The 16780-nt window shown below is 33.9% G+C and overlaps 2 pseudogenes; both read right to left on the minus strand.

The window, feature by feature from the left end:
- Positions 1-2448: 2448 nt before the first annotated feature.
- LOC116569291 lies at positions 2449-3559 on the minus strand (annotated as a pseudogene).
- Positions 3560-10558: 6999 nt separating this feature from the next.
- On the minus strand, positions 10559-10979 carry LOC116568581 (annotated as a pseudogene).
- Positions 10980-16780: the final 5801 nt, after the last annotated feature.

The raw sequence follows: 16780 nt of genomic DNA on the forward strand, positions 1-16780 counted from the left end.
TCCTGTAAGAACTGCAAATACCATATGGAAAATTGATCCCATAAAGAAGAAAAACACAACAAAGGCATGGCTTTTGAATCCCACTACGCTGTGTAAGGGATATAATCCAGCTTTTTATCCTAATTTCCAAAAAAATTATGATTGAATTAAAAGGGAAAATTTAACTAATAATTCAGGTACCATTTCCCACTGTCTTAGTAAACCTTACACAGACTCCTTCCTTGTCTTGTTATTCTACAAAATAAACCAGTATGACAGAGCAGGCGGTAGGGGGAAAGAGAAACCATTACTTTCATTGGTTTCCTGTATTATTTAGTATTGTGGGTGAGTGTTTATGTTTCAAGTAAAGCTGTAGGATGGTAGCAAATTTATCTTAAGTTCTAAGGAGTTGCTCAATATATAAAGAAAACAGGCCATAATTTCTGTATTCAGGGATTTATTTATTTACTATATTTGCCCATAAGGCAAAGATGTCAGTGATGAGATTATATATTACAATTAGCATAAACTCTATCCTTACAGAAAATTATACTTTTTACATGACGCTTACTATTATTTCCAAGTGAAACAGAAGAAAAAAGTGGCATTTATCAAGTCATATCTTTAATAAGGCCTTATGCTTTATTTGTAGTTTATCATATTTAAAAATTTTACTTTAGCCAATTTAAACATACTTACATATTGTCCCTTTCATATAATTCTATCATTTCCTAGAGAATTATTTCTGTCTGTGTTTTGAAATTTTTCACTGTGTGCTTATGTTTTGAAGGGAGTTTTTTTACTTAAAAGAAATGTCGGTTGACTGGCTTACAAAATGATCCCCCCAGAACAGATTTACCTTTATTTCTGCTTTGCACTCTACGAGTTTCATGGGTTTTGGATCAAATTTTGTATCACTCTCTTCCTCAAGATTTTCACAGGATGAAAATAGGGTTATTCTGAACTCCCTAGCAGAACAAACATGGGATTGTTGTCTTTATTTATTCCAAAGAGTTTCTGATTTGCAAAATGAGTTTGCATCTTTTTGCACAGCCTTTCTGTTTCTTCTCCATTAGTGGCATCTGTGGATTCCCTTTTCATTCCTGTAAACCCACTTCAGTAAGTGCAAATTCATCATTTTATGCAACTTGTAGTTGAAGATGTTTCTGTCATTTTTCTGGAAATTGAAATCTGAAATGACTTTTTTCTTTTTATAAAGTTGACCTCACTTTAAAAATAAACTTTTGTGCATAAACTTGGTCCTTGGTTCAAAACTAGTTTCCACTGTTATTCCATGGCCTGCTCTTAAAGTCATTTTTTAAAATGATTTTATTTATTTTACTTATTATTATTAAATATTAAAAATATTTATTTATTTATTTAACAGAGAAGGAGAGAGAGAGCACAAGCAGGGGGAGGAGGAGAGGGAGAGGGAGAAGCAGGTTCCCCACTGGGCAGAGAGCCCCACACAGGGCCCAATCCCAGGACCCGAGGACCATGACCCATGGATGCTTAACCAACTGAGCCACCCAGGCAACCCAAGTAATTTTTAATAATAAAATTATTACCTTAAAACTCATCAAACAAAAATAATACTCTGAATCTTGATGACATAAGGTAGAACAGTGGGCAAATGATAACATAGCAGCCAGAATGAATAATTCATAGTTACACCAGCCATATGCAATGGATCTTAGTAATATAATATTAAGTTTTAATAAGTTCCAAAATTTTAATAAGTTCCAAAATTTTATACCGATTTGAAAAAGTTATAAAAAAACAAAACAAAACAAAGCAAGAGAACATTGAGTACTAGTTTCAGGATCAGGATTATTTCTCGTGATGAAAGCAAGTGTAAGAGTAGACTGGGAGGACCAGAAATACTGCATGGTTAGATGTGTATTATTTTCAGATCCTTTTATTTTCAACTCAAAACAACTTTATGTAAAATTCAGATATGGTCACACTCTGTTCTACCCCCTGATTGTGGAATTTCTATTTTATTTTATTTTTTTCCCAACTCAAACTTCATCTATTTTAATGTATTTTTTGCCTCTCACTAATAAGCCTTTATTTCACTCGTTATAACTGAGTAATAAGTCTTCGACACTGAAGTATCTTCCTTGCCCAATTAATCCAAAGGGAAAAAAAAAACTGAAATGATTAGTAAAGAACAATGTAGGGACTAACACACCCTTTTAATATGTTTTTAAATATTTTTAAGGTTTAAAAAGTGTTTAAAGTTTGTAGCTCCTGGTTAGGAAAACATTATCTGAATGAACAGCCTAATGGCAAACCATTGTAGAATGTTTCAGTTGCATGGGGAGCAGAAGGGTAGGGATTCTCTTCATAGCACCCCAGCTTTCTTCATGAGAAGGTCAGAGGTACACTGGTTTGTTTTACTATGACATCAATTAGGTGATCGAAGTTGCTTTTCCTTCAGCAAGGGCTTTATTTGTCAGAAGGGCATTATGCTTGAACTCCAGATTTGGCGGACAATTTACTGATGAAATTCATAATCTTTGGGTTGCTCTGATATTTTGACATATTTGCTGGGTTCTGGGCCACATCCTTGGAAGGCCACCATAACTTCTGGATCCTCCATGGCTGCAAGAACTCCCGGATCACTAAGAATTTCATTGAGCCCAGGCATTCCTGCCATCCCAGGCATCCCCCTGCCATTCCAGGCATTCCTCCAGGAAAATTACCAGGCATTCCCCCTGGAAAGCCACCTGGGAAAGAGCCCTACTGAGCTCCTGATTGCTATCTGGCTTCTTCCTCCCTCTGGGCTGTCTCATGTTATTCCTGAGCCTTCTTAACCCTTTCTATTCTTTCTTTGATCTCTCCCTCTTCATGTTTTTGCTCATACTTTCTCCGATGTTCAGCAATTTTCTGGGCCCTCAGTTGAACTTCTTTCAGCATTGCAATAGCATCTTCATCATAATCCAGTTTACAAGCAAAGGCAAGATCATGTGCTGCTTCTTCCCTATGGCTCAGAATTCTATGTGCTTTCCCCAAGCCACTTAAAAGGCTGAGCTGAATCAGGATTTATTTCAATAGCTCTGTCACAGTCTTGAATGGCAGCATTTAGCTTCTGTAATTTGATGAAGACACTGGTTCTCTTGGCATACAGAATGGCCAAGCGAGGATTTAGTTTGATGTCATCTGTGAACAAATCAATGGATTTCTGTAGTTCACCATCATTTAGGGCATCAATGGCAGCCACTTTTTTATCATTTGCCTGATTCATCATTTCCTCGGTTATCTCTACATTTTCATCTCCCATTTCTTGAGGGGCATCAGTATCTGGTTCAATCACACCTTTATTGTCAATTTCTAGATCATTTTCCTCACTTGATGGTTCATCTGTCTTTATGTTTTCCTCTGCCTTCTTACTATCTGATTTTTCTTCCTTGATACTGTCTTCTGATTTAGTTTTATGAGTGGCAGGTGGTATTTTACCCCCCATGCTCTCCACCCACTCCCGCAGGAAATGCATTTCCTCAGTGTGCAGAACGCTCGGATCCTGCTTACACGTTTTCATGAAGTCCCGAAGCTCTCTCGCTTTCCGGGGGTCCATGGTCCGGAGGCAGTGGCAGGCAGCAAGCGGTAGACACAGCTGAGGTTGCTACCCGATTCCAGGCGCGCGGGGATACTAGCTCAGCATGACCATGTGGAAGGTGTGGAATTTCTATTTTAATTTGTATTCCTAAGCAGTTCTGGAATGTCTATAATTTGTAGGATTACAAACAAAAATCTCTACCTTAAAGTAGGAAGATATCCAGGTCTTTTTGTAGCTGAAATGGTACAATGATGAGATCAATTCATACCTCTTTTATTTCATTTGAGGCAGATTCACTGGATTAGGGCAGACATTTCATAGGACTATATGATAGTATAGGGACAAAATTTTTGGCCCAAGTTGCATCACAGAAACTTGTAAACCCAGGATACACTATTTATAGAAATATTATGAAATTAAACTTTTGACAAAGATGAAGAAAAACCTTAATTTGATTTTATAGTGAAAAAATAACAGCACAAATTTGTTATCCACACTTTCCACCCCCCCCCCCCCAGGGAGAGGGGGAAAAAAAATCATGTTTGGTGAATGTCTGGGAAATTTATGATTGGGCAAAGAGTACCTTGAAATTGATTATAAATAAAGATACTCTAGCTTCTAGAATTTTCTCTCAGCCTTCTTCCTTGTCTGGAAATTTTCAAGAATTGACTAATTATTAGTCACATTTTCAAAAATGGCAGGTTAACTTCCAGTCACAATGTCACAATCCTCTTTCTTCCTGCCCCTCCCTTCTAAACACAACTGTAAACCCTGGAATAATACAAGAAGAAACCAAAGGAGAACTCTCAAAGATTGTAAAGAGAAGACAGACTTGTTTGGAGCCCCAGGATTTGAGGGACAAATGGCAATTTATTTTACATTTCCCTATTCAACAGAAGAAAGTGACCCAGATTCATTTCTCAGGTCAGGTAGGCTCATTCTGCCACAGGATGGAATGGGAATCGCTCTGACAACTTCAGGGAAGCCCAACACCACTGAGGGTGGATAAGGATCTCTACCAACAATAAGTGGCCATTTGAAATGCCCTCTTGGTTAGTTGTATCAGCAAATGTTCACTCAGGAGACCTTTTTCTCTATGTGATCTTTGTTTTTCACTTATCTCTGAATGACCTCACTCCAGGGAACACTGGAGTGAAAATTAAGTACGTTTTCTTCTAAAGAGATTTACTTTTTCTGCTTGAGGAAGGGCTAACTATCCATTAAAAACCACTATATTCTTCTTCATGCAGCCTGGCTTACAATGATCTTAGATTCACCTCTTTTAGCTTCAAATCTGTTTTGGGATCTCAGTGCTGATATGGTCACTGTCCAGCATTAGCATTCACTTATAAATTTGAGTTCGAATTTCTCTTCTTTTCTCTCTCTTTAATCATAAAATATTGATTATGTAGAGATCATGAATGCATTAATCATTATATTTTATATAAAATAAATTTATTTGCTACAGCACAGACTTTCAGGGCAACTGGTTTGATTATGGCACAAAGTAAAATTCTCAAGAAGACTTTTTGACTACTTAAACTCAGTTTATATATGCGGATGATTCTGCAACAACTCACTGGCTGAGGAATTACTTGTGTACATAGTCAAGGGATTGAGAGACACTTTAGGGTAAAAGTTATGCACTTTAAGAATTTTTAAGAATTATTCACAACTGTCCCTAACTTTAACTGGGTAAACATCACCATTTTTTCCCTAAATTTCCTTTTGAAATTTTTAAATTTGTAAAATAAATTGATATTAATTTGAAGAGATATTTCAATGTATGTTCCAGATGATTCTTTTAAATGGCTGCCTAAATAGGGATGCCTGGATGGTTCAGTTGATTAAGCATTTACTTTCAGCTCAAATCATGATGTTTTGGTCCTGGCATCCAGCCTTGGGCTAGAACCCCATGTCAGACTCCTTGCTCACCTGGGAGCCTGCTTCTCCCTTTCCCTCTGCCTCTCCCCACCACATCCCACCTGTGTTATCTTTCTCTCAAATAAATAAATAAATAAATAAAATCTTAAGAAAAAAATAACTACCTAAATATTTTACCCCACAGACAACTGTATTAAACTTAGTAAGAATTCGAAGACAAATTGAAGTGCACACATTTATAAGGACAACAAATCATTCACTTTAGAACTCTACAAAAACTTAATTTATCCTAAATGAGAAGTGTCATATGAATAGCAGTACTGCCAAGACAGTTACTTTTGATTTAGATTATTAATATGCAACACTCTGGCTTGTATTCATATAATATATTATGCATTAATTACCATAGCATAAGAAAAAAAACCCATAAAGCACTCACAAGATAGTTTATGTTGAAAATTCTATCACTTTATAAAAGAGAAAGTGCACATAAACCAAAAGTGAAACAAAGTCTTACATCTAAAATCTAATTGAGGAAGCAAAAAATCTTGGGAATCCATAGCTGTGTTTTGAATCAAGAGCCCTACTACAATGAATTAGAATTTTCCATCAAATCCTCCACCATATTTTGTAGGATTTATTTAACAGTCCATTGAATCCATGGTCTTATGTATAGCACATATCACAATCCCATCAGTAGCTTGTTCAAAATAGAGATTCTTGGAACTCATCACAGACCTACATACACAATCAGAATCCCCAGAGATAAAAACTGGGTATTTTCAATTTTTAAAATCTTCAGTTAATTCCAGAATAAACAATTCTTTTTAATTGTTTAATTCAATTTTTACTTAATTGTTTAAGTTCTCAAAGTAGGTGATGTTTAACTTAATTCTCAAGTTTAAATTCTGATATAATTTGGATGCTGCATTAGCCAACAACTAAACATATATTGATTTTTTAATAAAAACCCAAACCACAAACCACAATTATAAAGAGGATTATAAATTTGATCATTAACAATGGCAAAAAAAAAGAAAAATCACTATTTTTTTCTGGGTTGTAATTATTTTCTTTATTATATTCCTCCCCTGCTTACTATAAGAATTTTTTTTCCTAAATACTACCCATTTGCCTTCATGAGAAGACTCTCATGATTTAGCATATTTATTTTCTGTAGGTAAATATCAAAAGATTTTATTTCACAGCTAGAATGCTAGCTTCCTGGTGTTAGCGACTTATGGCATATATTATGTTTTCACACAGATTTTAGAGCATTTAAAGGTATAAAAATGTGATTTTAATGGATAACTGATACAATTGATTATTTTTGCAATTACATACTAACTTATTACAACAATTATATTTAAATTTAAGTTTTTCATTTATGGGAAGCATGCTACATTAAAAAAAATAACAACAATGATGAAAAGGACACTATTATTGTCCAGTTTAGGAGCCTGGAAATTAGTTGGTCTGATCTATTGTGCACCACTATATCCAAGCTGGGGTTCTGGGGTCTCCTTCATTTCAAAATCCTGGGTTACAGTCTTCCTAAGATTATAGTTATTATCACCTACAGGTCTAATAAATGTAATATTGCCCTGTGCTTGTTTTGAGAAATAAGAGAAGACCCTTATGTTGCCTTTACATAAAAATATCACTTCTGCTAAACTGTTCTATGCCTTTAAAATACAGAATTAGCTTTTTAGAGCCTTATTATTAGCATTTATTAGCATATATATTGTATATATATCATTAAAACAAACGTGTATATATTCACTTGAATTATTTTTTAAATGATAAGGCTTTAGTATCATATGTACATTTTAGTGGAAGAGAAGACATGAGTGGTTAGAAGGAGTCCTTTAGTACCTGCATTCTAAAAGCCTACCATGGATTTTTCTGTGTAGAACAATTAATGGTCTTTGATATAGATAATCTCTAAATTTCTTCTAACTTTCAAAGCCAATCAGATTGTTTAATTTCATTCATGTCAAATAAATAATGTATAAATGGTAAAAATGTGGGTGGCTCAGTCTGTAAAGTGTCTAGCCTTCTGCTCACATATCATGATCCCAGGGTCCTGGGATCAAGCCCCACATGGGGTTCCCTGCTCAGCTGGAAGCCTGCTTCTCTGTCTCCCAGTCCCCTGATCATGCTCTTTCTCTTTCCAATAAGTAAATAAAGTATTTTAAAAAATAAATAAATGGGAAAATTGTGTTGGCATTCTTTATAAGTAATTAGTATCATTCACTTTTGATGACAAGTTTGTTATTGAGAGGTTTTGCATAAAATATAATTAAGATGACATAAAATCCAGTATAATTTGTCACTAGAATTTATCATTTTATGAAAGAGAAATTTTGCAAATCACTCTGTCCCATTTGGTAAATTCATCATTCATTTTGGGTGTATAAATGTATAGGGACTAAAAATGAAAACTTGAAGAACTTGTCACAAACTTACATGTAATAAAATCTGTAGAATATATATTTAAAAGGTCTTTACATTTCCTTTTTTTTTTTTAAAGAGAGGGCATACACACATGCACAGGTGAACATGAGAGGGAGAGGGGCAAAGGTAGAGGGACAGAGCAAATCCCAAGCAGGCTTTCTCAACGAAGAGCTCAACACAGGGCTGGGTGAAGTGGAGCTCTATCCCATGACTCTGAGATCATGGGCTGAGCTGAAATCAAGAGTTGGATGCTTAACCCACTGAGCTATACAGGTGTCCCAACATTTTGAGTATCATCATTATTTGTTTAATCATTCTATGAAAAGCAAGATTTTTTTAAAACACTTTGGACAGTACATAACTCTGTTTTTCTCTCCATGAATTCCATGAATATTCACACAAATAATTTTAAATTAAAAATTAAAATTAGAAATTAAAAAGTCACACTTTACCTGAATATTCCCTGAACATTTCTGTGAGAGAAAGCCCTGTTTAGAGATACCCAAGCTCTTAATTTTCCCTTGCAGATTAAGTTCTTGGTTTTATTGTCTTATATTACTACTCTCTTTTGCATGATAAAAATCAGTATATAGTATCCATATTAGCATTGCATATTACTATTTGAAAGTTTGCCTAACTTAGTTAAGTTTCCAATTGAGATTTTTCATTTAACTACAATTTATATTAAGATAATTGTTCATAGCTGACTAATGATCTAAGAGTTTACCTTATTTTTATTTTAACAATATACCTCCTACACTTAAAGAAAATCTATTCTATCTCCAGAATATAAAATAAAAACAATAAATATCATTAAGAATTACAGCTTCTAGGGACACGTGGGTGGCTCAGTGGGTTAAGCCTCTGCCTTTGGCTTAGGTCATGATCTCAGTGTCCTGGTATCAAGCCCTGCATTGGGCTCTCTGCTCAGCAGGGAGCCTGCTTCCCTCTCCCCCTTTGCCTGCCTCTCTGCCTGCTTGTGATCTCTCTCTGTCAAATAAATAAATAAAATCTTTTAAAAAATTACAACTTCTATATTGAAAATAATACTTTTCTATATAAAAAATAAGAAAATACAGATAACTTTGATTTCTATATCAACAAGAAGGAAATTGAAAATGTCTTTCTTATTTCTTTTTTGTTTGTTTTTTGTTTCATCAGTTTTATTGGTCATATCCCATATTCATCATATAAATCTTTCAAAATAACTAGATGTTACAAGAATAGTTTATAATTCAGCTCTGATTGCACAAATACTTGACCCAGGAAAGCATTTTTACAAACACATATGTTTACTTATAAAAATACTTTAATAAAGAAAACAAGTCTTTATATGTCTTACAGAAAATGCTACGCAGTTTCCCCCCCATTCAACCATTTCAAGTTTGCTATCATAGCATGTTTATCACATCCAATAAACCAAATTACAAATTACAGTTATAATTTTCAACCATTATTGAGATTCACAATGTTAAGAGTTTTTAGGTCTTTTCTAATCTTTCCTGATCAGAAATAATTCACATATTTAAGCTAGAATAGGTATTAAACGCCATTCCTTCTAAATATAACTTGCAGCCTTGTTAATCATTGGGCTTGGTGATCTTCTCCTCACTTGGGCAAGACAGACTAGTAGTTTTACCCCTCTGCACCAAGCATGAAGGATAAAGTCCTTGTATTCCTAATAGTTTCTAAACCACAAAAACAAACCCTAGAAATAAAGACTAAATACAAATATTAGGAAAGCTAACATTTGCTAATGATTAGAATAAAGGTCATTTTGGGGGATCTCTGGGTGGCTCAGTTAATCAGGTAAGTGTCTGCCATCATCTCAGGTCATGATCCCAGTACCCTGGGATCAAGCCCCTCATCAGTCTCCTTACTCCATGGGGAGCTTGCTTCTCCCTCTCCCTCTATTCCTACTCTCTCTTTCTCTCACTCTCTGATAAATAAATAAATAAACAAACAAACAAACAAATAAATAAATAATATTTTTCAATTCAGGCTCTCTTCTAAGCTGAAGAAGACATAAAAGAAATAAAGTATAAGGCAGCAGTTTTATTAATACTGAAAAACTAAAATAATACTAATCACTTAGGTCAGTAGTGTATTATTTCCATAGAAGATACAGAATGTTAGACTCTAAGGCTAGCTGAACTTAGTGTCCAACATTCTTATGTTGTTGCTTTGAAATAACCTAATACACACTTGCCTAAAACAAGTCATCATTCAAGCCAAATGGAACTTTGCAGAATACTGACCACAGTTATCTAAAGAGACAGGACACACCAGGGGATTCCCTCACTGTTACTGAAACATGTGTCCACTTGGCAAAGTTTGTCTTACTTTCCAGATAGCATGAATGAAAACCAAGAGACCAGAGATATTTCACAGTCAAGTTCCTGACTACTCTGCTCCAATTATCCAACATTCTTAAAAGGAATCTTTAACCAAGCTCTTGTCCAATAAGAAATTTAACAGTACTTGAGGACTACAATATGTCCCATTGCTTTTCTATTTCTCTTGATTTCTCTTTCTCACTGTAGTGCAATAAACTGCTACAGGTTTTTACCAAAATAATGCAGCAGTAGTTCAAAATGTGTTATTTTGCATTACCAAAAGTGTTCAATCACATTATAATGGGTGACATTTGCATATAACTAGATGACCAAACAATGTCTATTGCAGTGATTTAGCAAATTCAGCACAATGTATTCATCATTGTTCTTGTCATCCTTCTCAAAACACCATCAAGTTAATCAGTTCAGCTTCACTCATTAGTGGTGCCTATTCATTCTCTTTCTCCTTATGAAGTGAGTGATTGCTATGGAAAATTCTAGTCATAATGCAAATTATTATCATCATAATCAAGCATTTTGGAATAACAGAGCTGTAGCTCTTGTGGAGATATCTGCACCTCTGGTTTTGTTGATGATATTTTTTAGATGTTCCATGATCTGCTCTTAGTCATGTACTGTGTTCTCATCCAGGCCCATGCTGTGGGATGGGGAAGCTCACTCCAGGCACTTCCGCCCTGGCACCTGAAGCTTAAAAGCAGACCACACAGAAAGGGGGTTCTGAGCAGCCATATAGACCTCATGGTCACCAGTACCCTTGCTTTCCCTAGTTTCCAAGTAGTTTTCCTCAGACATGAAGACTTCCAGCCAACTTTTCCTTATTTCTTAAAGATAATCTTAACTTGTTTTTAATTGGGAATAGGTTTGGAAGAATTTCCTAGATAAATTGGTTGTTTGTTTTTAGTTATTGAAATTTAATTAATAAATACATATTATAAAATTCTAGCGTATGAACAATAATGTTATAAATTATGCTACCTTGCTTTATTTATATTTTTGTGATGAAAGTTAAGAGAAAGATGAAATACTACCTACTTTCTTTTTCTTAGTGAAAAGACCTTTTTGCATTCTAAAAGCTTAATAATTCTATGTTTTTGAAATGTACAAACAGCTAAAACTTTGTTTTTCTCTCTCTTGTAGACTTTGTATTGAGGAAATTTCCATAATTCAATAGTCATACTTCTAATATTTTAATTGGGAACATTTAGAAAAGTGAATGTGCTACGTTCTTCTGTAACTAGAGATTCAGTTAGTCAGTATAATGATGGTCTTTTGCCAAAATTAATTCTGACAAGGAACACTGGCATAATATATTAAATGCCAAGCCATAGAAACAACACCCCAGAAATAGGAGCTGATGATTCAAGCTTGGCAGAGTCTCCCTCTGCTCAATGTTAAAAACCAGCTTAAAGGCTGGCCATAACAATGTTTGAGAAAGAAGAATTCTTCTTTCCAACATGTTCCTTGAGTTCAAAAACATAACGGAGATTTCAAAGATTGTTGAAAAATACGAGTCTAGAATATAAGGTCAAAAGATGAACTTGGAAGCCACCAAGAAAGAAAAGCCACAAAGTATCATGGGAAGACATTTTTTTGAAAACTTTTAGACAGCTTCCATCTGAGGACTATGTGTTGATCCTTACCTTCTATCCTTTTGGTAATGTTAGTATTATTTTTAGGTTTGTTAATTCCTCATTTATGTTGTGAGATGGAGTAATGTTCAAAGTAACAAAGTTCACAAGAAAATTCATGAATAATATCAACTCAATTATCTCATATCTTTATATTTGATCTTGTCCTTGTAACCATAGTAACCATAGAGACCTTTTCTTTTTTCTTTTTGCCTCAAAGTTCTTCAACAACCCTGATTTTCTCTTTGTTAATTCACACTGTTCCTGCAAAGTACTATACTAGAACACTCAAAATAAAGCCATTGGAGTCTTTAGTATTACTTTAGGCCCTTTTACTATGAGACAATGAAGTTAAGTAATACATTTTCCCATGTAATCTTTATGAAATTGCCACTGCATATTCATATCAATAGTATCATCAGTTCAGTTTATCTGTTTTATTTCATAAATGAATAACTTGAGAATAGAAGAAAAAGGTATTTGAATGAATGAGTCCAATAGGAAAATAAGTGGTAGAACAAAAATTTTCTGTGAAGAGAAAATATTGTGCAAAGTTGTAGAGGTGAAGAACTCTGCCAACATCCAGTTTTGATCATTTAAACCATCTTGGCTATTCTGCAATCTCAGGATTTGAGCCACTGGGAATAGATATGTGTGTGTGTGTGTGTGTGTGTGTGCATGTGTGTGTATGCTTAGATAAATAAATTGCTATATTATGTCACACATAGTATATTTACTTCTGTATATATACATACATATATATATACACACACACAATATAATACATTTTTGTTTGTGTCTTCAATTTCTTTTCTATATCCAGTTTTATATAGACACTTTCTCCAAATATATCTCTATTTTTCTCATCCACAACAATAAAAAAAAATAGAAAAAAAACAAAAATTTAGGTTGAGTACTGGACAATGATATTTCCCTTCATAGAGTAACAGAGGCACCTATATTTGCATTTAAAATGTATTGTTTTATAACCAACATTTCAGTTTATAATACTTAATATATATTTGGCTAATTTAAAAAAGTGTCTGATTAACAAGGGAAACCTATTTGGGCTTTTGTTAAAATTTCAGCTCGGTTATGAAGAAGTTATAAAACACACAAACCATAGTTTCTTAGAATTGTAAGTGCTTTGAGAGTTCACGTAAATTGAACCATCATTTAGAAGACAAAGAAAAATCCTCTTTCAATGAATTTATATCATTCAGAATATCTTTTAAAGAGTGGAAGGGACCTTCTATGAGAACATAACACATTAGAATAGTGTTGTAATAGGGGCACCTGGGTGGCTCAGTGGGTTAAGCCTCTGCCTTCAGCTCAGGTCATGATCTCAGGGTCCTGGGATCGAGCCCCACATGGGGCTCTCTGCTCAGCGGGGAGCCTGCTTCCTCCTCTCTCTCTGCCTGCCTCTCTGCCTACTTGTGATCTCTCTCTCTCTGTGTCAAATAAATAAAATCTTTAAAAAAAAAAAAGAATAGTGTTGTAATAGTATAAATAAACACTGTTTATGATTATGTAGAAAGTAATATTCTCAGGTTAAAACTTGGGCTCTAGAGATATTATTGAATTCTGGTTCCTATACACTTTATAGCTATCTGAGCTCTTTTACCTCTTTTCACTTTCCATTTTAGGATAATAATACTATGCTTTTCATGGGGTTGTTAAATATATGTTAATGTAACTATGTTAGAGTCTAGTACATATTACTCATTCAATAAATATTAATTATAATTATTATTATTTACTATTACTAAAACAACTATGAGAAACTGTGAAAGAATAGATACCATCTTTCCCTATTTTGGATTGCATTTGGAAGGAGAAAGGGAAACTAAGGGTGATTCATTTTCAGAGAAATACGGTTATCAAGGATTTACTTTTAAGGAAATCTGTACTTAGTGAAATAGTGATTATTATTAGCAAGTACCTCTTTATGGTCTCCACTGAGCAATCCAACAAAGCAAGCTGCATTGTGTTGGAGAAAAACAAAAACATGTGACTTCTAAGAAAACTGTGCAAACTGAAGGAACCCAAGAATATTCAAGAAATATTACTAAGGAAAGGAAAAAAAGGATAAATGGATAAGGCACTTTATTTTCCTAAAATAAGGACATAAATTGGTTTCATTTCACATCCCATTCTGAAAAATTGCTAGTGTCTTCATTGATTACTACTTTGAAAATGTCTCTGAGACTATGCTTATATTCTTCAGGAGAGGGGACAGTCTATAACAAAGTCTGTTACAGCTGAGAAGAGGTGTGTTAGTGGCAAGTAGTTCATCAGACTTCCAGATTATACAGTCAAAGAACCTTAGAATTCAAACATTCTCAGAGATAATATAGTTTCCCTTTCAATCTAATTGCTGGAATCCCTCACATATTTGAAATATGTCACATGCCTTATTAGATTTTAAGTTTCCTCAGAACAAAAACTGGAAAGAATAGGTTAAAGTTGCTCGCAAAAAATACTTGAGTCAACAAAAATGAGTATGTCTAACAATTAAAGCTCTCCAATAGTGAAATACACTTTTTTTAAGTAGTGAGTACCCTTTTTGAGTATAATTGGTTGAGAGGAGACTTGATGACATATATATTCTGGATTAAAGCGAAAAAATTAAAATAGATAACATTTAGTTTCTAATTTTAAAATTCAGCAGTCTCATAAATGTCATGAGTACCTGTCCTAGAAAAATTATGTGGGAAATAGACATTATTAAAAATTAATTCCTCATTCATGAGGCATCTGGCTGGTTCAACCGCAGAGCATGTGACTCTTGATCTGAAAGTCATGGGTTCAAGCCACATATTGGGAGTAGAATCTACTTGGAAAAGAAAATAATTCCTCATACATAATATTAAAAAGTGAACATGGATTATACTGCTGGAAAGCCCCAAACAAGAGTTTCTATGATGAAACACTAAAATATAGTCTTCAAATGTAAAATAAGATGGACTGTAAAAGTATCCTTGAATGTTATTATAAAGGTGAAAATAATGAGTAAGAAAAAGAAACAAGTAATTGACTGGATATGGAAAGTTTTTTTTTTTTTTAAAGATTTTATTTATTTACTTGACAGACAGAGATCACAAGTAGGCAGAGAGGCAGGCAGAGAGAGAGGAGGAAGCAGGCTCCGTGCTGAGCAGAGAGCCTGAGGAAAGATTTTTAAAACATAAGCTAAAACAGGTAATATTCTTGTTTTATAGAACATAAATGATAAACCTCTTGTATGAAATCTACCATGTTTGGAAATCCAGGACACCTGGATTAGGACACCTTTTATTTTATTAGGACACCTTTTATTCAGTTCAATTGTCCAGACAAAGATTCTCCATACGAACAATTGAGAGATTTAATTGTAGAAGGTAAGATATAGATTTTAAGTAAGTAACTTCTATGCTATTTTAACAGATACCCACATAATATATTTTAGAACTGTTAGAAACACATTATCATGTAACGTATTTTAAAGAACTTGAACAAGACAATAGAAATAATATAATACATGATGTACTTTTATTTCTGTTTTATTACCTCATCATTCTCAAGAAATACAAATAATCAATTCATACTTTAGAGACTAGGTGTTGATCTTCTTTCTCTGACCACCACTCAGAATTTCCAGTATGATGTGTTTCAAGGGATTCAGGAACCTATGACTTTCCAGCTACTTATTGAAGTTACTGATGAATTAGGTGGGAATAAAGCTAGTCAGCTGTCAGCCACTACAACAGTCATAATTTATGTGTTTCCTTGGACCACAGTGCAGCCAACTTTTTCCACAAAAACAACTACAACTACAGTAAGTACTTAGTGATGAAATATAATTCTAAAGTAGTCTGAATTAGTCATAAACAGAAAGTATTTGGGAACTCTTATAGGAGTTATTCTTATATTTTGGCAATAAAAGACATTAATGAAATAGTTACTTTAATACATTAGAATTTCTATCCTCAAAGTAAGAAAAAGTTGTTAGAGCTGTTAGGCAGTAATTTTGAGTCAAGGTAAATATTCATTTTTATAGGACTTTTTAATATTATTTAGTTTAGATTCTTAGTAATTCTGTTCTTATCATAGCATGCTTTTCTCTGTTTAAATAAAGACTTATTAGGTTTTCTTATGTACATAGCACTCTATAAGGTTTACAAAAACAAAAGTATGTTTCCTTGAAAAGCATATAGACTCATTGGAAGACAAGATATACGTTTAGAACTATTTAAATAAACACTAAATAATGTCAAATGATAACACAATTGTTATATAACTTTGAGTTTGAAAATAAAGTAAATTTATTTGGGCTGAGATACACAGAAGGTTCTCAATAAATAGAGAAGAAAAATAATAATGTAGTTCTTTAAGAACCAATTTTTTTTTTTTAATGTAAAGAGAAGAAGAAAAGCTTTGCAGGAAGAATGTATAGCATTACCTAGGAAGAGCGTAGTCTGTTCTTGGAAATGCTGGGAAGGTAGTGAAACTGGAGGCTAGACTTACATCAAGAAAAGAAGCTCATGGTAGATAATTAAAATATCTGAGCGTGGAACATCCTGAAAAAAAAATATTAGAATCCTCTTACACCATACACAAAGATGAACTCGAAATAGATAAAAGACCCCAACATGAGGCAGTAATATATCAAAATCCTAGAGGAGAATATAGGCAGTAACCTCTTTGACATTGGCCACAACAATTTCTTTCAAGTCATGTCCCCAAAGGCAAAGAAAGTAAAAGTGGAAATGAACTTTTGGGACTTCATCAAGATCAAAAGTTTCTGCACAGCCACGGAAACAGTCAACAAAACAAAGAGGCAACCCATGGAATGGGAGAAGATATTTGCAAATGACACTACAGACAAAGGGCTGATATCCAAAATCTATAAAGAACTCCTCAAACTCAAACACACA

This window comes from Mustela erminea, chromosome 11, assembly GCF_009829155.1.
Source record: "Mustela erminea isolate mMusErm1 chromosome 11, mMusErm1.Pri, whole genome shotgun sequence".
Classification (NCBI taxonomy): domain Eukaryota; kingdom Metazoa; phylum Chordata; class Mammalia; order Carnivora; family Mustelidae; genus Mustela; species Mustela erminea.